Source organism: Hippocampus zosterae, chromosome 15 (assembly GCF_025434085.1).
Source record: "Hippocampus zosterae strain Florida chromosome 15, ASM2543408v3, whole genome shotgun sequence".
Taxonomy (NCBI): Eukaryota; Metazoa; Chordata; class Actinopteri; order Syngnathiformes; family Syngnathidae; genus Hippocampus; species Hippocampus zosterae.
Genome location: NC_067465.1, coordinates 15,245,018 through 15,268,956, shown reverse-complemented (window position 1 = coordinate 15,268,956; position 23,939 = coordinate 15,245,018). Strand labels below are relative to the sequence as shown.

At 45.1% G+C, this 23,939-nt stretch overlaps 3 protein-coding genes across 6 annotated transcripts in view; 2 read left to right on the top strand and 1 right to left on the bottom strand.

Annotated features, from left to right (window-relative positions):
• snap47 (synaptosome associated protein 47) overlaps window positions 1-23,939 on the top strand; it is a 415,166-nt gene that overhangs the window by 273,474 nt on the left and 117,753 nt on the right. The gene's annotated exons all lie outside the window — the stretch shown is intronic.
• Window positions 1-23,939, bottom strand: part of prkacbb (protein kinase, cAMP-dependent, catalytic, beta b) — a 185,637-nt gene that overhangs the window by 49,847 nt on the left and 111,851 nt on the right. The gene's annotated exons all lie outside the window — the stretch shown is intronic.
• LOC127616701 (ankyrin repeat domain-containing protein 13C-like) overlaps window positions 8,776-23,939 on the top strand; it is a 237,609-nt gene continuing 222,445 nt past the window's right edge. Inside the window, exon 1 of the mRNA XM_052088483.1 lies at window positions 8,776-8,794. The gene's annotated coding sequence lies outside the window, so the exon portion shown is untranslated. The remainder of the gene's footprint in view (window positions 8,795-23,939) is intronic.

Sequence of the window (23,939 nt, the reverse complement as noted above, 5' to 3'; positions counted from 1 at the left end):
TACACTTTGTATCGAGGGAATTGCACTATTGCGTTTATGGTCGGCAATGTGAAAACATACAGATGGATTTTCGGGAAGTGACTTTAATGACCCGCTCATATTGCAAAAGAAGAAAAAAAAACGGGCGGCGGGCGACACTTTTTGACCGCAAACTCACATTTTAAAAACAGCTGGTTTAAAAGTAACCCACATTGGGCGAACAAGTCTAACCCAGCGCTAGGTTCAAAAGGGTTGAGGATTTCACACAACACGTTGGGTCAAGATTCGGATACAACAAGGAGTAAAAAGTACCCATAATGGCGAGTTAAAGCTGCCCCCCCCCAAAAAAAAGAGTTCCCTGATGATCCGAATAGCTATTATTGAAAACAATACCAATTTTATGAGCAACATTTTCTCAGAAGAAGCAACTTTCGCCTGTCAGGGTTCACCACAGCGAGTCGCTTGCATGATCTGCTTGGCACAGTTTTTGCACGAGATGCCCTTCCTGACACAACCTTGACCAGTGTTAGAAGCCGAATTCCTGGGATTAAGGTCAACAGTGGCAGCCACAGTTTGTATTTCATCACCCGTTTGTTAGTTAGCTAGCGATTGCCGCTGTCATGCTTTGCTTTTGCGCTGCGCTTCTTTATCAGGATTTTGGGCTGTCATGCTCTCGTTCCGTGCGCATTTTTCAAGCTTTTCCAACGCAAACAGTCGATTTGTAACAAATCCAAGGAGTACCAATGTGTCGTTTCATTCTATTTGCTCAAATATCCTTGCTTTCCTCACTGATTGGATGGTAAACAGATCACATAACTCTCTAGAGTGAAAAGATCTTTCTCCCTGCCAGATTAAAGGTTGTTGTTTTGTTTATTCTTTTAATTTGTCACCCGCCCGTGTATCGATTGGCCAGGCGCCCGGGACGTGTCATTGCGCCTATTTTTGTCAGTGTCTCTTGCAGCCTGTTATTGGAGGCCAAGCTTTCCATACATAATTAAAAGAAGCTGGGATGAAAGAGCCAATGCCTCAGTCAGTTGTTCATCCATCAAAAACTTTGAACCGGCTCTTCCACAGACATCGCCGCCAATGATTTTCTCATGGTAGCCACCAGACAAACAAAAGAACCCCTTTTCCATCTGCGCCTCATCCCTTTGTCTCATATTTGACTCGGGGGGAGCTTTAAGGCTTTAATTAAATTGCAAACCCCCCCCGCTCTCACTTCTCCACAGACTGTCCCCCTCTGCCGTGTCTCTGTGGGAGGTTGCGAGGCTGGCTTTGCTGCCTGTTGTGGTTTATTTGAAAGAGTCCTGTGGAAAGCTCAGCTCTTCATGATAGAATTCGCACATGTGGTGCAGACAGCAAGAGCAAGAGTATAGGCCTGCGCATGCACTGTAGTGACACCCCGAATGGTGTGAGGGGCTCCCAACTTGAGTTGAGGGATTTGTGCAGATTTGTCCAGATCGCCATTCTCGTTTTTTTTTTCACGGCATCATTGCACCTTTTCCAGGGCCACCCACATTGCTAAGAATCAGATGCAACATCAGTCTGTCATGAGACTGAGCTCGGCCGGTGTGAGATGAATGATCAGTTCAGCACCGCTGATCCACACCGACAGTGATGGACAGGTCCAGAGAGGGGAGATGATGGCCAAAGTTCCTCTCCTGTCTTGCTTGGACAACGTCAGGAGAAGATGGATGTGGCGCTTGCGAAGCATCCAAGTCTGATGTTCGTGCTTGCTTCTTAATGGAGGTCTTGAATTTGGAAGACGACGCTGAAATCCAAAACCTCTTTTATGTATCCAGCATGTTTGTCCATTTCCAGACAGAGAAAATGTGACCAAGTGATGGAAAGCACACAGCAGGGACATTTTAGTGCTGGAATGGAATTCGGCAACTTTGTTTCTGTGAAATCAATATACAGTAGATCGATATTACACTGTATTGTATATGTATTAGGCTAGTAGTTAGAACATCTGCTTCACAATTCTGAGCTTCAGGGGTTGAAGCTTCACTCTCTTGAAGTTGCATGCTCTCGCTGTGCTTGCGTGGGTTTTCTCTGGTACACTCTTAGCTGCTGAATGGTTCAGGTTGAATGAATGTATGAGGGGGGTTCACGATGAAGATTGGAGTGTTCCTTTCGGTCAGCAAACCTATGTCCTCTTGACCTCTTTTTCTGGGATATGCTAAAAGTAAAGTGTACTGGCCATTACAGATTTAAATGAGTGAGTGTGTGTGTGTGTGTGTGTGCGTTCGCGCTGTGTGTGTGTGTGTATATATGTGTATGTGTGTGTGTGTGTGTGCATGTATATACAGTATATATATATATAAAAAAAAAAAATCCTCATCTCACCCCTCGGGTGGTGTCCGTCCCTCATTCAGCTCGGGTCCTCTACCAGAGGCCAGGAAGCTTGAGGGTTCTGCGCAGTATCCTTGCTGTTCCCAGCACTGCACATTTCTGGACTGAGATGTCCGATGTTGTTCCCGGGATCTGTTGCAACCACTCATCTAGTTTGGGGGTCACTGCCCCGAGTGCTCCGACCACCACAGGCACGACTGTCACCTTTACCTTCCAGGCTCTCTCCAGCTCCTCTCTGAGCCCTTGGTATTTCTCGAGTTTCTCATGTTCCTTCTTCCTGATGTTTCCATCACTTGGGACCGCTACATCCACTACAACGGCTTTCCTCTGCCCTTTATCTATGATCACGATATCTGGTTGGTTCGCCATTACCATCTTGTCAGTCTGGATCTGGAAGTCCCACAGGATCTTCGCTCTGTCATTCTCCACCACCTTCGGTGGTGTTTCCCATTTTGAACTTGGGGTTTCCACTCCATACTCCGCACAGATGTTTCGGTAGACTATGCCAGCCACCTGGTTATGGCGTTCCATGTAGGCTTTCCCTGCCAGCATCTTACACCCTGCAGTTATGTGTTGGATCGTCTCAGGTGCCTCTTTGCACAACCTACACCTTGGGTCTTGTCTGGTGTGGTATATCTGGGCCTCGATGGCTCTGGTGCTCAAGGCCTGCTCCTGAGCAGCCAGGATGAGTGCCTCTGTGCTGTCCTTCAGGCCAGCCCTCTCTAGCCACTGATAGGACTTCTTGAGATCAGCCACTTCAGTTATGGTCCGGTGGTACATCCCGTGTAGGGGCTTGTCCTCCCATGATGGTCCCTCTTCCAGCACCTCATCTTCTGTTCCCCATTGTCTGAGACATTCTCTGAGTACGTCATCCGTTGGAGCCTTCTCCTTGATGTATTCATGGAGCTTGGATGTTTCATCCTGGACAGTGGCTCTCACACTCACTAGTCCCCGGACTCCATCCTTTCGGCTTGTGTACAGTCTCAGGGTGCTGGATTTGGGATGGAACCCTCCATGCATGGTTAGGAGCTTTCGAGTCTTAACATCCGTGGTCTGAATCTCTTCCTTTGGCCACCTTATTATTCCTGCAGGGTATCTGATCACTGGCAGGGCATAGCTGTTTATTGCCCGGGTCTTATTCTTGCCAATTAACTGCTGGCTTCTTAGGACTTGCCTCACTCGCTGGAGGTATTTGGCCGTAGCCGCTTTCCTTGTTGCCAGTTCGAGGTTGCCATTGGCTTGTGGTATACCAAGGTACTTGTAGCTGTCCTCAATGTCTGCTATTGTTCCTTCAGGGAGTGAGACCCCTTCAGTGCGGACTACCTTTCCTCTCTTAGTCACCATCCGACTACATTTCTCAAGCCCGAATGACATCCCGATGTCGCTGCTGTAGATCCTGGTTGTGTGGATCAGGGAATCTATGTCCCTTTCGCTCTTAGCATACAGCTTTATGTCATCCATGTAGAGGAGGTGACTGATTGTAGCTCCATTTCTGAGGCGGTATCCATAGCCTGTCTTGGTGATTACTTGGCTTAGGGGGTTCAGTCCTATGCAGAACAGCAGTGGGGATAGTGCATCACCTTGGTATATGCCACATTTGATGGACACTTGGGTAAGTGGCTTGCCATTGGCTTCAAGTGTGGTTTTCCACATCCTCATCGAGTTCGCAACGAAGGCTCTTAGGGTCCTGTTCACCTTATACAACTCCAAGCATTCAGTGATCCATGTATGTGGCATCGAGTCATAGGCTTTCCTGTAATCAATCCAAGCTGTGCACAGGTTGGTACGTCGGGACCTACAGTCTTGGGCGACTGTTCTGTCAACCAGGAGCTGATGTTTGGCTCCTCTGGTATCTCTACCAATGCCCTTCTGTGCTTCGTTCATGTATTGATCCATGTGTCCACTTATCTTAGCCGCAATGATGCCTGACATGAGCTTCCATGTTGTGGAGAGACAGGTTATTGGCCGATAGTTGGATGGGGCTGCACCCTTTGAGGGATCCTTCATGATCAGGATGGTTCGCCCTTCGGTTAGCCATTCTGGGTGAGTCCCATCCCTCAGCAGCTGGTTCATTTGTACTGCTAGGCGCTCATGGAGTGCTGTGAGTTTCTTTAGCCAGTAGGTGTGGACCATGTCCGGGCCTGGTGCTGTCCAGTTCTTCATATCTGAGACTCTTTCCTGTATGTCTGCCACTGTTATGGTAACCGGGTTCTGTTCAGGGAGGTTGCTGTGCTCCTCTCTCAGGGTCACCAGCCATTGTGCACTGCTGTTATGTGCAACCTCCTTCTCCCATATGCCTTTCCAGTACCTTTCAGTTTCCAGTCTTGGTGGGTCAGCTCTGTTGTTAGGACCCTGCCACTGAGCGTACACTTTCGCAGGTTGTGTTGCGAACAGCCTGTTTATTCGTCTGGCCTCATTCTCTTTCGTGTACCGCTTTAGGCGACTGGACAAGGCTTGGAGCCTTTGTTTGGCAGTTTCGAGTGCTTCAGGTATGGTCATCTGGATGTACCTCTCGGGTATCGGCCTTTTCATCACACCTCTCTGGATAGCGGCTGGATAGCTCAGTTGTTAAGGCATCGGTTTTGGCATACGGGAGACGGTGGTTCGAATCCCGCTTGGGGCAAAAATGAGCACATAACACCATCCAGTGTGGGTCCTTGCGCAAGATCCTTCACGCTAATGCCTACCTCATACAATGATGAGAGACAATAAAACGAATGACATGCCGGCTCAGACGTCGCCCGGCCAAACAAGGTCTGCGTCAGGTGCTGGGGAACCAGAGCACCTTGATGAAAAATGGGCTACTGGAACAAAGCGGAGATGGGCGAGATACGATATATATATATATATATATATATATATATATATATATATATATATATATATATATATATATATATATACTGTGTGTGTGTGTGTGCATGTATATACAGTATATATATATATATATATATATATATATATACTGCACATACTACAGTATATACAGTGTATATATATATATACTGTATATACATGCACACACACACACACACGCACGCACGCACGCACGCACGCACGCACGCACACACACACGTGTTAAGAGCTTCATCACACAGTAATTATCAAACATACTATAACTTAACTAGCCCTATATGTATTATGTTAATCTCACATTTGTATCATGATACTATTGATGTTTTGGACACAAAATTGTGACAGTATTATTTGGCTAGTTACTGATTAACCCACCCTTAGTACCCCATTTTCCACACAATAAGGCACACTTCAAAGCATTCAATTTTCTCAAAAGCCGACAGTGCGCCTTATCAACCGATGCACCTTCTATATGGATCAATATTCTGATTTCTTGGATGTAGTCTTTTAAATATTCAGTCAAGCCCTTTGTTCCAGCTGCAGCGGTTATGAAAGCTCTATACAAATAGAGCTGTATTGTATTGTGTTGTGTTGTACAATATTCCCGATAGCTAACTCCATCTAGTGGATACATAACGCAACCGCAGCCACCATTGTCGCTTCTATTTAATGTGCCTTAAAATAAAAAAGAGTAAAGAAAATGTCTTGTTTCCCCCGGTTGCCTTTTCAAGGATACCGTTTTTTTTTATGCGCCGTTGAAATGGCTACAGATGGAAAGGTGAACAGGAGAATTTTTTAAACAAGCTTACAAAGCCTTTAAAGCCCAAATCCAGAGCTGACCAGCTCACGCACACGAGGAAACAGTCCCCTCACCCCACCATTACCAAACCCTGCATGTCAATCGCAATTTTAATTGAATTTCTCTCTCTCTCTCTTTTTTTTCTTTTTTTTTTAAAGGCCATGCTCATCAGGCATTGATTTGGAGGGAGCAATCTTCTGACCACAGTTGAATTCTGATCAGCATAATTCAAATTTGAAGCCGGCTCGCCTGAAATACGATGGCGAGACCTTCGGGGCGCCCGTGGAAAATCGGCATGGATGAAGCTTTTCTGTGTCCGCTCATTTCCGCAGAGGTGAAGAGGGATTTGTCCCACAATATAGTGCGCCTTTCCCGCAGGGCTGACAAATCACGATAGGGAAGCTAAATAGGATGGACAGCCCGGTTGAGTCTTCAGATTCCACTTGGCCATAATGTGGATATCATGAAAATGAGAACTTATTTGTCCTTGGATGTGATTACACATGTCACGCGGATCTCTGTCGCACATGCTGAAGAAGAAAACAAGTGCATCAATTTGAATCATCAGAGTGAATACATTTTTACTTTCCATACGTACATGTCAATTTGAAGCGTGATTCAGAGGTTTCTTCTATCTTGGAAGATTTTGAAATTGTGTCTTTTATGGAATTAAAAAAAATATTGTTTCTTGTTATCTTCATGGTATGCATTCATGCCCAAGCCACTTTGAAATAATGGCAAAATATAACGCTATTAGGGAAGACATGCTCAGTTTTTGTGTTACCTCTTCCGATTTCCCACGGAGTCAAAGGATCCCTTGATTTGGACAACTGTGAGCTATTCTGCCCTCCTTGAACATTCACCGTTTAGTTTGGCAGAAACCTAACAAAGCTAACAAAATACAGGAAACGTCTTTGCGCTTCAAGCTGTTCTGTCACTCCCATTTGTGACATAATCAACATCAAATTTTAAAGCACCAGAAATCTCCAACCAAACCACATCGTTTAGCCCATCTAAGTCTCATAGCTTAAGGCTAACATACACATGTAATGAAAGGCACCATAGACACACGAATGAAAATTGCTCTTTATGAAGGCTTCTTACAGCAGTCTTTCCAAACCATCCAAAAAAAAAAGTATCTTTACACAATCATCTCAGTAACAACTACAAATAGAATATTCAACAGTTCTCACACTGGATTGTCTCTGCTCTGGGTAAACAATTAGCACTGCTGGGGCCCTATTTTCAGAGACAGGCGCACCTGCGCTCGGCGTAAAAACATTTTCGGGGCAAAATTTGGCAGACCGCTTTACTCCTCGCTGGGCGTTCCGGTGGACTGAGGGTGTTTTCTATTACACGCCCCCGCGCACTTGACAATTTGGTAACAGAAAAAAGACTAGATAGTAGACTAAGTGAAATTAGGCCTAAATTGTGACGCGGGTGGGGGAACACAATTCTGACGGATTTGATCCAGGTGCAGGCGCTCAGATTTGGAGTTCTGCTGTTATGTGTGTTGATCTCATAATATTTTATTCATTCATTCAGATCTCCTGCACGGATCCCTGCGATTCTGTTGTGCTTCCGCCATGTACTGTATAGCGTGTGCCTCACGTGCGCTGAATTTAAAGAGAATGAAGGGAGTCGCTTTGATTGGCCAGGAATCAAATTGTCTTTACTCAGACCCACAATGGCGCAGACGTCCAATTCGAACTGCGCCCTTCTCAATCTGTTAAGGTTCCGGACCAGTCCAGAATAGGAATGGATCCTACAAATTCAGACACGGTTAAGATTGAGTACAAAAAAGGTCTATTTTATATTGGTTGTGGATTTCTGCAGGAAACTGTCTTCATGTGCACCGATGAAAATCCAGGGTATGGACATAGAGAGGGTGACCCCCTACAAGTACTTGGGTGTTATTCTCAAAAATAAACTAGACTGGTCTAACAACACGGACGCTCTGATCAGGAAGGGGTAGAGCCGACTCTCCCTGCTCAGAAAACTGAGGTCTTCTGGAGTTCAAGGGTCACTCCTAAGACCGTCTATCATCCTGCGGTGTCCTCAGCCTTTTAATATGCTTATTTCTATATTTTATAATTTATATTTATTTATATACTTTTGTTCTTTTACTTCTCCCTTTCATAATGTTGCTGCTGTAAATTGGGAATTTCTCCATTGTGAGACAGGGTTTTCTTATCTTACTTACAAAATAAGGTCGCAAGACTGACAAAGTTCCACATAGAACGTTGGTCACAAAGAACCAGGATAATCATGACACTAACCAAAAGGACACAAAAAAATTCAACATGACTTCTTCCAAAACGCCAAGGAAAAGCTATTTATGAGGAAACCAAAAACACACTTTGGATAACGTTACAACACAAGATCAAAGCAAAACTAGGAAAAAAAACCCCAAAGAAATACTTAGCAAGACTATGACGAGCGAGAACGTAGAAGGACTAGAAAACAAGCACTTGGACGAGAGTCATGAGCAAGGTGAATTATCCGACAACTGATGATGGCTTGGCAGTTCCTCTTAACCAAACGAGAGTGATCACATGTTGAGTAACAGGAAAAACCCACACTAGGGACGAACGCCACATTGACAACAGCAATGTCAAAAGAACAAAAATGCCACCCATGCGCATAGTTAGACTGCACTTTGCGCAAAACCTCCACTGGGCTCTAAAATAGGGCCACTGGAGTTGAATAACGGGTGGACTCTTTTGCATCAAATCTAGCTTGCTACTCCCACCAATAGGCTAAAGTGTTGATTATGTGGTGCTAGTATCTCAATACCATACCATCGTAAATCACATCTCACACACTCAAAACGTAATTTTAAGACCGAAAAGCTCTTTTTATTTCTCAATGTAACTTTCCAAAGAGTAGCATGTCATTTCGAATGTACCCTTACAGGGAGTCACACTGAAAGAGAAACGATGTGGTTGCATTGGGAATATGCGCCACTCTTCTGAACACTTTTAAAGGATCGTCTCCCACAGAAGTACATTACCGAAATTTTTCTTCAAATGATCACGGGTTTCTCCTGGAACTCCTGCTGTCTCTTTCATTCCTCGTTTCATGGTGGAGAGTTGCAAAGAGCGCTCTTCCTGTAAAATTCCCATGTCGACTAAAAGTTTTTATTTACCACAAGGAAGTTCTTAACAAAATTTCAAAAAAGACGTCTTTACAGAAATTTTGACCACATCTTCCCCAGTTTACAGCTGGAGCATTCCAAAGCAAAGGCCATAATGAAACATTTATTGTCTATTTCGAGTTGCATGTTGGCGAGGTTTCATCTGAGTTTTTTTGATGCTTCTAAGCCAAATATTTGGGTGAAATCGGAGCCCTTGTTGATGCAATCTGTCCTCAAAGGGTCATTAAAACACCTGTGAGAAGGCCTGAAAAAAAAGACTTGTCACAGTGAAACGCAGGTTTAACGGTTTTCCTGCATGTGACTTTTATTTTCAAAGCGGCGGCGCGGGAAAGCCTTTGCTTTCCATACAGGCATGACATTGATTTTCCTCCTAATTATCTCCACATGCTACACTTCTCATTGCTAAAATGAGGACTGCCTGGCGCCGCTGGGGTATGCTTGCTGCTCATATAGTGTAAGTACATTAGCTGTGAATTAAACTTTTAAATACAGTATCGATCAGAGACAGCCACCTACCCCTGCTGTGTAATGCGCACACTGGGAAGTCGGCTGCTTTATTGTGTTATAGCCTTCAATTTAAGTGTTTTGTTCGAAAGGATGTTACCGTTAATATGTCACTTAGGTATCTCTCCTCTTCTTAATAGACTTAAATGACCAGCACTCAACCGAGCGAAGACTTGAGAGTTAAAAAAAAAAGAAATGTAAGCTGTGCTTGTATATGACCTTGTGTGAAGCAGGGTACACACAAACCGAGAATCAGGACTAATTCTGGTGAAACACACCAAGCCTGAAAATGATCGGATAAATACTCTAGGAGTTATTTACAACATGAGGAGAAAGGAGCGTCAGCGCAGACCGCCGGTGCGTATGTGGAACTGGGAGTCGCGGCTTGGAATTGAAGCAGACTTACATGGGACAGGAGTGAGCCAATCTTTCTTTTTCGTTAATGGATGCTACAGCTTCTTGTTGCTTTCAGCCTTAGCTTGTAGCAGACGTGTGCACATTGCAGCATAACGTCTTTGATCCACTGGTGAAAAGGACACGCTCCTCTTTCATCTATAACAGCTTCAGACAACAAAGTGTATGCAGGAAAGTGGTTAAGAGTGCACGGTTGTCCGTGTCTTATGTGTAGTTTTGTATGCTTTTGTCATTTTTTTGTTAGCTTTTCTTTTGATGGCGGCGCGGAGACCCGCAGCGGCTCCTCTTGTCTTGTTTTGTGTTGAGAGGGAAGAAATTTCATCTGTGCTGTATGTTTCACATACAGTACCTTTGATAGTAAAGTTTATCCAATCCAATCCAATCCAATGAAAGGGCAACCCCCCCTCCCCCCGTCAATTCCAAATAGTGGACTTCCTGTTTAGCATATTGCTTCATCAGACTTTTTGAATGACGTGGGCAGTTACACATGCCTCCCAATTTTCATAGAGCTAAGTGAAAATGCAACAAAGAATGCTTCATTAAAGGAACCATAAAACGTTTTACGCTACACACCTGTTGAATACTATTGTGGATAACCTTTTATCCGTGTTGTTGTCCCAGGGGTTGAGATGCTACAGCCCAAGTTTGAAGTCGTGTTAACCGTCAAAGACAAGAGGGCCGAACTATGACCCACATAAATGTGCAGGCGAAATTGGTACTTTATGTACATGTTAGGCTATCAAAATATTTTTGTACATTCCAGTGTGCTACACGTGCCTCCCAATTATCATCGCCGTAGGCCACATGTACCAGGGCACGGCTGCGTTGAACCACTGTAGGGGGCACTACAGACCCATTTTTTTCGTACTCAGGTATGCTGATTTTGAAATCAGCATACACGAGTCAAATTTTGAATAATAATAATAAATTATTCGAAAACAGGCGGCCCCGGAGTCCAGTGGTTAGCAAGTCAACTTCACAGTGCAGAGGTACCGGGTACCGGGTTCGATTTCAGCTCCGGCCTCCGTGTGTGGAGTTTGCATTTTCTCCCCGGGCCTGCGTGGGTTTTCTCCGGGTACTCCAGTTTCCTCCCACATTCCAAAAACATGCATGGCAGGCTGATTGAACACGCTAAATTGTCCCTAGGTGTGAGTGTGGGCTTGCATGGTTGTTTGTTGTGTGCCCTGCGATTGGCTGGCAACCAATTCGGGGTGTCCCCCCCCTAGTGCCCGAAGAGAGCTGGGATAGGCTCCAGCTCCCCCCGCAACCCTAGTTAGGATAAAGCGGTTCGGAAGATGAATGAATGAATGAATGAATGAATATTCGAAAACAACAGGGGCCTTACAAGCCACAGCTTTTCCTGCTTGGGCCCTAATTAATGCATGACCATGCGAGTCTTACTGGACAAATCGGGGGAACGGTTTGAACAGCAAAAGAGAATACAAATCCCACTCATATCACCCCCCCCCCCCCCCCCCGCCAATGTTTGTGTCATCCATCCAAAACATTTAGTTGCGTATTATTCAATATGATCAAATACAGCCCTGTAATGACTGCTTTTTGACAATAACATCTTTGCAAATTAACATATCAAATGGCACTTTCAAGTGACAAGCACATTAAAATAGAATTCTCATATTTGATTTCACGAGTTTGAAGTGCTGCTTCTGCTTGACAGGGAGTCATGCAAGTGTTACTCATATATTGCCTTTTTTCCCCCAATCCCTCTGCTGCACGTAAAAATATTACAATCATTACAGCTGCTCCCAAACGGACGGAAACTGTGGGAACAATTGCTTAAATATGGGAAAATTCAACCTCCCCGGAGCTTTTGGGCTAATGGCAGTCATATGTTGTGTCACAGGGTGGAGGGAAGGGATTGTGTTGCGATTATTTCAGCAGAGAGAACCCAACAAAAACACATCTAGCCTCAGTGTGTATTTACTGTATAATGGCGGAGACAGCTTTACCTCTGTTTGGCAGCCGACCATTATGATAAGACTCAAAGCAAAGAAAATAGTATTTCCTCACTTGCTTTGGGTCGCTAACACTGCTACATGCTAACAGAATTTGTATTGCTAATTGACTACTCCCTTGAACATAATAACTGTGTTGAATGAAGATTGATTTCTTTCTTTTTACTTTTTTATTTACCTTATTTTCTGTCAAATTATTACTGTATATATGTTTTATTTTCAATAAACAAACAAACAAAACAAACAAACTTTGTAAAAATTCCGTTATTTTACAATAAAACTCAGAACAGTGGCAATAACCCACTGCTAGTGCTAGCAAAACAAGGAAAAAGTATAAACCATTAAAATAGATTATGTGGTTTTCTTTTCAGCTCACAAGTAAATGCTAACATTGGAATTGGCAATGATGCAAATGCTAACAAAAATGGTCCTGCCACATGCAGTCATATTATGTACCTTAATAATGATTAAAAAAAGAGATAACTCAATTGCTTCAATTAGTAAAATGAAAAAAATATTCATCAGTTTGAGCTCAAAGAAATGGAATTAAAAAGTCAGATGCTAAATATGCCAAGTTAGTCGATGCTAACAGTGCTCGAAGCATTTATTAGCAGTTATTTTAACATACTAGTTCTTTACATAGCATTCTAGATAAAAGTGTGACCTGGCTGGTCCACCAATATTATACCTAATGGGTAATCCGTTGTCGCAATGTCAGTGGCAAAGGCATTCTTCTCCTTTTTCAAAGCCAGTGCTTGATTTAATGCTGAGTTTAAGGGTAAATTATCCCATATTTGAAATTGTAAATGAAACATCTATAAATTACAATTCCTGACATACTTTAGAGGTTATTTAATACAGATCTTCACCACACATTTGCGACAGATGCACTCACAGAGTACATATTCCATAAGACCAACAAAGAGTGATTACGCCCCAAGTATGAAAGATTAGTGCTTGCAGGGTTGTTTGGACTTTTTACTTGAGCTGAAAATTTGAACCAGAGCAGCCAAGTGGGGCGCCGACTTCAACGCAGGACGGGGGCGATCGAGCGGCGGAGACTCTTTATCTTGTTTGTGCAGAGTGAAACGTGGAGGAATGTAAGCTGTACATTTACACAGGCCCTGAGGAAATAGAATAGCTCTTCTGCATTGTGCTTGTCCTAATGTAATTATGCATAGTTCCTGCTGAGGCGAAAGGAAAGATTCCTATCCGGCAATATAATGTCTCCAAGAATGCAACGTTTTTACTTTAATAATAATAGTGATGTTTTTTTTCCAGCAAGACCTTGGTGGAGAAGGTCAAAAAGTAAACAAAACGAGTTTGGGAAACTGAGGAATTTCTAAAGTTGATACATACAGTAATTCTTTCTGAGGAAGATACGCCACCGTGCACCGTATATATATATATATATATATATATATATATATATATATATATATATATATATATATATATATATATATATATATATATATATTCATTCATCTTCCGAGCCGCTTGATCCTCACTAGGGTCGCGGGGGGTGCTGGAGCCTATCCCAGCTGTCTTCGGGCAGTAGGCGGGGGACACCCTGAATCGGTTGCCAGCCAATCGCAGGGCACACAGAAACGAACAACCATTTGCACCACACTCACACCTAGGGACAATTTAGAGTGTTCAATCAGCCTGCCACGCATGTTTTTGGAATGTGTGAGGAAACCGGAGCACCCGGGGAAAACCCACGCAGGCCCGGGGAGAACATGCAAACTCAACACAGGGAGGCCGGAGCTGGAATCGAACCCGGTACCTCTGCACTGTGAAGCCGACGTGCTAACCACTGGACTACCGGGCCATATACATATATATATATATATATATATATATATATATATATATATATATATATATATATATATATATATATATATATATATATATATATATATATATATCCCCGACTCCGAGAGTCGTCACCTTACCGTGGAGGGGTTTGTGTGTCCCAATGATCCTAGAAGCTAAGTTGTCTGGGGCTTTATGCCCCTGGCAGGGTCACCCATGGCCAACAGGTTCTAGGTGAGGGGCCAGACAAAGCACGGCTCAAAGACCCCTATGATGAATGAAATAAATGGATCTAGGTTTCCCTTGCCCGGACGCGGGTCACCGGGGCCCCCCTCTGGAGCCAGGCCTGGAGGTGGGGCTCGTTGGCAAGCGCCTGGTGGCCGGGCCTACACCCATGGGGCCCGGTCGGGCAGAGCCCGAAGAGGCAACGTGGGTCCCCCTTCCCATGGGCTCACCACCCATGAGAGGGGCCAAAGGGGTCGGGTGCTATGTGAGCTGGGCGGCAGCCAAAGGCGGGGACCCTGGCGGTCCGATCCTCGGCTGCAGAAGCTAGCTCTTGGGACATGGAATGTCACCTCTCTGGCAGGGAAGGAGCCCGAGCTGGTGTGTGAGGCAGAGAATTACCGACTGGATATAGTCGGACTTGCCTCCACACACAGCCTGGGTTCTGGTACCAGTTCTCTCGAGAGGGGTTGGACTCTCTTCCACTCTGGAGTTGCTCACGGTGAGAGGCGCAGAGCAGGTGTGGGCATACTCATTGCCCCCCGGCTCAGTGCCTGTACATTGGGGTTCACACCGGTAGACGAGAGGGTTGCCTCCCTCCGCCTTCGGGTGGGTGGACGGGTCCTGACTGTTGTTTGTGCATATGCACCAAACAGCAGCTCAGCATACCCACCATTTTTGGAGTCCTTGGAGGGTGTGCTGGAGAGTACTCCTGCTGGGGACTCCCTTGTTCTGCTGGGGGACTTCAATGCTCACATGGGCAATGACAGTGAGACCTGGAGGGGTGTGATTGGGAGGAACGGCCCCCCCGATCTGAACCCGAGTGGTGTTTTGTTATTGGACTTCTGTGCTCGTCACGGATTGTCCATAACCTTGTTCAAACATAAGGGTGTCCATATGTGCACTTGGCACCAGGACACCCTAGGCCGCAGTTCGATGATCGACTTTGTTGTTGTATCATCGGATTTGCGGCCGCATGTTCTGGACACTCGGGTGAAGAGAGGGGCGGAGCTGTCAACTGATCACCACCTGGTGGTGAGTAGGCTCCGATGGTGGGGGAAGATGCCGGTCCGTCCTGGCAGACCCAAACGTATAGTGAGGGTTTGTTGGGAGCGTCTGGCGGAATCTCCTGTCAGAAGGAGTTTCAACTCACACCTCCGACAGTTTTTCCCATGTTCCGGGGGAGGCGGGGGACATTGAGCCCGAGTGGACCGTGTTCCGTGCCTCTATTGTTGAGGCGGCCAATCTGAGTTGTGGCCGTAAGGTGGTTGGTGCCTGTCGTGGCGGCAACCCCCGTACTCGCTGGTGGACACCAGCAGTAAGGGATGCCGTCAAGCTGAAGAAGGAGTCCTATCGAGCCTTTATGGCCTGTGGGACCCCAGAGGCAGCTGACGGGTATTGACTGGCCAAGCGGACCGCGGCTTCGGTGGTCGCCGAGGCAAAAACCCGAGCGTGGGAAGAGTTCGGTGAGGCCATCGAAGCCGACTTCCGGACGGCTTCGAGGAAATTCTGGTCCACCATCCGACGTCTCAGGAGGGGGAAGCAGTGCACCACTAACACTGTGTACAGTGGGGATGGGGCGCTGCTGACTTCGACTCGGGACGTTGTGAACCGGTGGGCAGAGTACTTCGAAGACCTCCTCAACTCCACCAACACGCCTTCCTTGGAGGAAGCAGAGCCTGGGGACTCTGAGGTGGGCTCTCCTATCTCTGTGGTTGAAGTCACCGATGTGGTTAAAAAGCTCCTCGGTGGCAAGGCCGCAGGGGTGGATGAGATCCGCCCGGAGTTCCTCAAGGCTCTGGATGTTGTGGGGCTGTCCTGGTTGACACGCCTCTGCAACATCTTGTGGTCAACAGGGAGAGTGCCTCTGGATTGGCAGACCGGGGTGGTAGTCCCTCTTTTTAAAAAGGGGGAGCGGAGGGTGTGTTCCAACTACAGAGGGATCACACTCCTCAGCCTCCCTGGTAAGGTCTATTCAGGGGTCCTGGAGAGGAGGGTCCGTCGGGAAGTCGAGCCTCAGATTGAGGAGGAGCAGTGTGGTTTTCGTCCCGGCCGTGGAACAGTGGACCAGCTCTACACCCTTAGCAGGGTCCTTGAGGGTATGTGGGAATTCGCCCAACCAGTCTACATGTGTTTTGTGGACTTGGAGAAGGCGTTTGACCGTGTCCCTCGGTGAGTTCTGTGGGGGGTGCTTCGTGGGTATGGGGTACCGAACCCCCTGATACGGGCTGTTCGGTCACTATACCACCGATGTCAGAGTTTGGTTCGCATTGCCGGCAGTAAGTCGGAATCGTTTCCAGTGGGGGTAGGACTCCGCCAAGGCTGCCCTTTGTCGCCGATTCTGTTCATAACCTTTATGGACAGAATTTCTAGGCGCAGCCGAAGCGTTGATGGGGTCCGTTTTGGGGGCCGCAGTATTGCATCCCTGCTTTTTGCAGATGATGTGGTGCTGTTGGCTCCTTCAAGCGGGGCTCTCCAACTCTCACTGGAGCGTTTCACAGCCGAGTGTGAAGCGGTTGGGATGAAAATCAGCACCTCCAAATCTGAAACCATGGTCCTCAGTCGGAAAAGGGTGGAGTGCCCACTCTGGGTCGGGGAGGAGATCTTGCCCCAAGTGGAGGAGTTCAAGTATCTTGGGGTCTTGTTCACGAGTGGGGGTAGGAGGGAGCGGGAGATCGACAGGCGGATCGGTGCAGCGTCTGCTGTGATGCGGACGTTGTATCGGTCTGTCGTGGTGAAGAAGGAGCTGAGCCAAAGGGCGAAGCTCTCAATTTACCGGTCGATCTACGTCCCAACCCTCACCTATGGTCACGAGCTATGGGTCGTGACCGAAAGAACGAGATCCCGGATACAAGCGGCTGAAATGAGTTTTCTCCGCAGGGTGTCCGGGCTCTCCCTTAGAGATAAGGTGAGAAGCTCAGTCATCCGGGAGGGGCTCAGAGTCGAGCCGCTTCTCCTCCACATCGAGAGGAGCCAGATGAGGTGGCTTGGGCATCTGATTCGGATGCCTCCTGAACGCCTCCCTGGTGAGGTGTTCCGGTCATGTCCCACCGGGAGGAGACCCCGAGGAAGACCCAGGACACGCTGGAGAGACTATGTCACCCAGCTTGCCTGGGAACGACTCGGGATCCCCCGGGGAGAGCTGGAAGAAGTAGCTAGGGAGAGGGAAGTCTGGGCTTCCCTGCTAAAGCTGTTGCCCCCGCGACCCGGCCCCGGATAAGTGGTAGATGATGGATGGATGGATGGATATATATACATATATATATAAAATCCTCGTCTCACCCCCCCCCCCCCCCCCCCCCCCCTCGGGTGGTGTCTGTCCCTCAATCAGCTCCGGTCCATCTACCAGAGGTCAGGAAGCTTGAGGGTTCTGCGCAGTATCCTTGCTGTTCCCAGCACTGCACATTTCTGGACTGGGATGTCCGATGTTGTTCCCGGGATCTGTTGCAACCACTCATCTAGTTTGGGGGTCACTGCCCCGAGTGCTCCGACCACCACAGGCACGGCTGTCACCTTTACCTTCCAGGCTCTCTCCAGCTCCTCTCTGAGCACTTGGTATTTCTCGAATTTCTCATGTTCCTTCCTTCTGATGTTTCCATCATTTGGGACCGCTACATCCACTACAACGGCTTTCCTCTGCCCTTTATCGATGATCACGATATCTGGTTGGTTCGCCATTACCATCTTGTCAGTCTGGATCTGGAAGTCCCACAGGATCTTCGCTCTGTCATTCTCCACCACCTACGGAGGTGTTTCCCATTTTGACCTTGGGGTTTCCAGTCCATACTCCGCACAGATGTTTCGGTAGACTATGCCAGCCACCTGGTTATGGCGTTCCATGTAGGCTTTCCCTGCCAGCATCTTACACCCTGCAGTTATGTGTTGGATCGTCTCAGGTGCCTCTTTGCACAACCTACACCTTGGGTCTTGTCTGGTGTGGTATATCTGGGCCTCGATGGCTCTGGTGCTCAAGGCCTGCTCCTGAGCAGCCAGGATGAGTGCCTCTGTGCTGTCCTTCAGGCCAGCCCTCTCTAGCCACTGATAGGACTTCTTGAGATCAGCCACTTCAGCTATGGTCCGGTGGTACATCCCGTGTAGGGGCTTGTCCTCCCATGATGGTCCCTCTTCCAGCACCCTCTTCCAGCACCTCATCTTCTGTTCCCCATTGTCTGAGACATTCTGTGAGTACGTTATCCGTTGGAGCCTTCTCCTTGATGCATGCTTGGATGTTTCATCCTGGACAGTGGCTCTCACACCCACTAGTCCCCGGCCTTATACTCTTATTACATTGAATAATAATGGGTTTACTTCTCTTCACCAATTGGCTCGTGAAAAAAATCACATGGTTTTCACTGAAATATCTCATCCAAAATTGTCAGCAAAATATTGTAAGGTGAAAGTTAACAAAATTGTGACCAAAATATTGTCACCAAAACTCGCGACCCTCAAAAGTTACCACAAATTGTTGCAAAAGACTATGGCAAAAAAAAAAAAGAAAGAAACTACAAAGTTCTGATCTAGAAATTCACATTATGTCATACAAGTATTTGAAAAAGTTATGCTTAGCTTTAGTATTAATAAGTTATGAGTCCAGGGGGCTCAAAACTAATTATATCCATTAGCATCTAATCATTCACAGGCAGCATCACAATATTATGCAATGCATGGTATAATCAGCTGTTTTCAGACTTTACGTGTGATACAATTTCAAATGCAAGGCGATGTTTGATGTGCGTTATTTATTTATTGATTCACTTCACCGACGTAGACGTGAAATGATGTCCAAACTCACCGGCGGCTGCAAACATCAAAGGCGTCCAAATGAAAAGCTGCTAATGTCTTCTCTGGCATTCACCAGCTCTTTAATTTGCCGCCAGAGAGGAGGGAGAAGACGCGCTTTCATGTTTTGGAAAACATTGAGCTTTTTTTTTTTTTTTCTTCAAATGTAATGATTCGACATACAAATGGGCATGCAAATATGGTGTTGTTTAAAAAAATAATGAAAATGCATCTACAGTTGGAAAATAGAAACTTCTTTTGGGAATCTTATGAGACTTCAGTTTAGTGATATGAGTGACTCCAAGGGTGTTATTGTTTTGCAGTGACTTTTGGAGTTTACAATTGCAAAAATCAATGTCTTTGTGCTAATTGTTTTCTTTTTTAAATTGATTTTCCATGAAGTTTTTATAATTTTTTTTCTCTGACACTTTAATTGTCAACATTTTGGTGAAATTGTTGCATTTTTTTGGGTCCGATTTTCTGTGTTCTAAATAGAAGCGGTGCAGTTAATTGCATCTCAGTTAGATTACAGATGCTAATGTGGTTAGCAGGAACTAACATGAATACACCACAATAATTAAATAAAGCCCCACTAGGTGACAGTATCCGCACAAACAACCTTCCTTTCCCTTTCCATTATGTTTGGCATCATAATTGGGTTTTACTTTGTTGAACATTGAGCAAAAAGACAAAATTTCACTGTCATTCATGTTCAAATATCACTTTAAATGTTGCCTAATAATGTCATGAGGGAAAGTGTTTTGAATTTCCATCTCCAATGTGAATAATTTGACATCTGAACAACTTGCAAGTCATCCAGCCTTTCATGTGTCTACGTGTATTATATTGTTCCATTACACAATTCAACGTGCTTTCGGAGATAATACGTTGCACAGGTGACTGGGTGATAATGAACCAATATATATGCATCATGCAAACGCTGTCCTCAGCCTTTATGAAAATGACATCATGCAACACCGATGTATTGCACTCTTGAACAAGCTCTCTTTCTTGGTGCTTTAATGTGATTTATAAGCGAATACAAAGCTTTCGCAAGTAGGCAGAGAGCCACGGACAACTTGCACGTCTGTATTTTAGGCCTCTGTGCTGGTCCCTTGACATCAAAAGTCATAAAATGTGCGAGCCGCAACATGTGCACATAGCAAGAGCTCCCGCTGAGCTCATGTTTGGTCATTCTGAGCCACAGCAGCTGAAAGATATGCTATCGCTCCTCGCTCTACGACATCCGTTCTTGGCTTACTGACATAACGGTAAAATAACATTCATTACAAAAAGATTTTATTGGCTTGCTAATGTTGTGTGTTTGTTTGTGGGGAAGTACAGTGGCTCTCTGTGAAAGGCACGACTCAGAACTAACAGCACTTTATTCATAACCAAGCTCGCTCGTTAGCGACATACAGTATTTGTTGCTGTATGAGGAAATAATTACTCAGCCAGCAAATTAGATGACTTAGCTCACTTTCTAAATTCAAATGCTAACTACATTTAGGGTGTTAGTCTGAGCGGTACTGTTTTTGGTCTTAGTTTTTGTAAATTACATTTTCCTGGGAAAAATATGACTTATACTGTAGAGTGGAGTGACCAAGTCCAGTCCTCGAGAACCCCTATCCAGTCTGTTTTAGATGTCTCCTTCCTTCAATGATCAGTTCATCACCAAGCTTCCCAGAAGCCTGATAATGAGAGGGAGGGGGCATCGAAAACGGGCTGGATAGATGCTCTTGAGGACCGGACTTGAGCACCTATGCTAGAGTGACTTATATGTTTCCCCCCCCCCCCCCTTCTTTAATGATGCATTAGACTTAGAGTCCAAAAAATACACTATCTCTGTTCATCTAGCTATGCCATGGCATATATTAACAGGCAGAACAATTGAATGCTCTTCCACCATGGCAGAAGGTACATAAATAACCTGTAGCCATTGAATAGTATCTGTGTATATACTGTGTATATATACTGTATATATATATATATATATATATATATATATATATATATATATATATATATACACACACACACACACACCCTTCCTTGCAAACTGCAGTAATTAATCATATCTGTATGAACCCCCCAAAATATATACCGGTATAGGTTCTGTGTATGTATACACTTACCTTCTCGTGTCTTGTCACAACTAAGATAGCTTGTTTAGTAGCTCAAACCCTCGCTACAGAATATATATGTACAGTAAGTAATCCCTCCGTTATCGAGGTATTGGGGACCAAAATCCCCTGAGATAAACGAAAATCCGCAAAGTAGCGACCAATTAACACCATTTTTTTTAAGTCCGCAAATGGTCCGCGAGAAGCTGTGAAAGTCAGCAAAACACACAGAGAGCAACATATACAGTACTGTACTCCATGTATATGAAAAAAAATTCTGAATATGTTTGAAAAAATCTGCGATGCACTGAAGCAGTGATAAACGAACCGTGAAATAGCGAGGGATCACTGTAGTTGTAATCCTTATAAGAGGTCTTAAAACCAGCCATTTCTTTCACAGTAATTTATATATCTAGTATGAATCTAGCTACCTAGTTCCCCAATTTATTACGATGCCTGTATAAAGCTAAAAGACTTAAAACTACTATTACTAAGGGTTTATGGATCCCCACTCGAAGTCTCGGCAGGACTTGCCTCACTTCAGTATTATTCGCTGCAGGACATGAGCCACTTTGATAGAATTGGCTGTAGCATCCAGCTAGGACACAAATAATGACAAGCTAAATATGCTAACCGAAAGAGTGACTTTTTAATTAGTAATGCTCACTAAATCTAGAAGCTAGCAATGGCAATCTGTTATTAACCTTCACTTACCTTTTACTGCCTGTTTAGTGTATCTATAGATACAACATAGATTATTTAAGCAATCCCTGTTAAGTGAATAAATATTGCTCAATAATAGAGCAAGGATCCTGATGATTTTGAAAGACATCTAGTATACGATGCATTTGGGGTCTTTTTCATCCACGTTCTTGCCAGCACTCCGCTGTCTTAAAGCAATTTTCATGGCTGCTAATCAGTCGTCTGGTTCATTTTTCCAAGTTTATCCTGTGGGAAATTACTTCCAAGTTTCAGTTCATTGTTTAGGGCTCCCACAGTATCATTACTATTTCGGACCACTCTTGGCGGCTCGCTTATGTTTTTCAGAGAATAAAAAAAAATTGCTACCAATTCACCGCGTAACTAGCTGTAGGAAGCCAAATAAAGAGACCTAGTTAGCGAATGCCAATGAACACAGCTGAACTCTGCATAAAGCGATGCTTATTTCCCTCCGGGGTTTGATGAGGAAAACAAATGACTGTAGGATTTGTGTTGTTGGACAGAAACAAATAAATGATACCGTAATGCAGCTCTGTGTCTGCTGGATGCTTCATTAATCAAACACTGCGATAAGAATGCCTTTAGAGGGGTTTCACAAATTGTCCCTGCTGTGCACATTTGGCCACAAAAGATAAGGCAATAGACTGTTTTTTTTCCGGTCAGGATGTGCTTTCTGATATCAACCATGCATCTAAATGCCAGCAGATTCTCCTCAGTCTCCGCTGAGGCCAACACGAAGTTCGCTTCAGCGACATTGACAATGTAAGACACCAGCACAGGTGCAAAAGGCAGACGTGGATCCTTGTGGTGTTGACACCGGTAAAGGTTGGTCTCGTAAACTTCTCAAGATGATGCAGGGAAAGGTCTGGATCACCATCGGTAGTGCTGGAAGTTCACAGGTGACGATTGACGATTGTGAACTGCTCAACGTAAACTACAGTAAAGCCCAAATAAAGCTAAAGGTTGCAAAACATGTATTTTTAAAATGAAGGTATCTTTTAGGGCCCAACGATTTGCAACAAAATTGGGACTGATTCGTAATCGTAAAGACTGGTCATTGAGAGCGGAGCGGAGAGGTACAGAGCAGGCAGAGATGGCAATGTTGAAATTAAAGCCCGCATGCCACATGGAAGTGCAGGTAATAAACAGCAACGTATCTGTGCTGATAGATTTGTCATTTGCGTGCCACCCAAGCTGTCTGATGTGTGCCAATGAGTCCCATCCGCATCACAGCATCACTGGCAAAAGACAAGGTTGTTCAATCTCTCTTCGACCAAAACACACAAAGTCTAACACTCTATGATTCCAGAGGTAGGTTTTCCACCGTCACCACAAATTGGCAGGAAAACTGAGACACGCTAATCTTGATTTAACCAAACTCGGATTCCAGAGACCAGTTCTCAATTGAAACGACATTCATTTATTCGGCAAATATCAGTGTGTGTCAGAGTCTGCCAATCTGACTCGAACCAGGATACGTCCAATCCAAGACAGGTCCTCCTTCGGGAACAAGGGCACTGACTGCTCACGCAAATATCACTTCAAGAGCAAAATTAGGATTGATTCCACAAAAATCAAAGCATTATCAGCAAAGTCAAGGACTGTAATTGTATCTTTAACAAGTACATTGGCCTTCCAAGATTCCCGAGACAGGTTCTCAAGTGAAATAACCAGGGTAGCCATTGATAACCGCAAATACCACTGCATCAGCGGCATTATCAAGATCCAAAAATGTCTCTCAGACAAAACACTCTCGAGACAGACGGATTCTCTCCTGAAACTGGCATGTTCACTGATCCTATATATATCACGGCATCATAAGCAAATTTAAGGACTGCCAATCTGACAAATCAGAGTCCAAGATGGTCTGTTTCTGGAGACATGTCCTATGTACCAATAAGCAAAATGAAGGCTGAGTGCACAAATATCACAGAATTACCAGCACAGTCCATGGTGGTAATTCTTCAATCAGAAGACATGCAGTCCAATAACCTCAGATTCTGTCAAAAGGTTGTCCAGTGAACAAACCCGGACAGAAATTGATTGCGCAAATCTCACAGCATCATCCTGTCAAAAGTAAAAACCCAGCCATAATTTGGCTTCAGCCACAGGTTCTTCTACTCGACCGGCAGGTAAACAAACCATCTCGGCTCTCCTGACAATACACCTCACAGTACGACCCAAAACTCAGTTAGTGTATGTGAGCAAGAACAAATTCCTGCGAGACTCCAGAA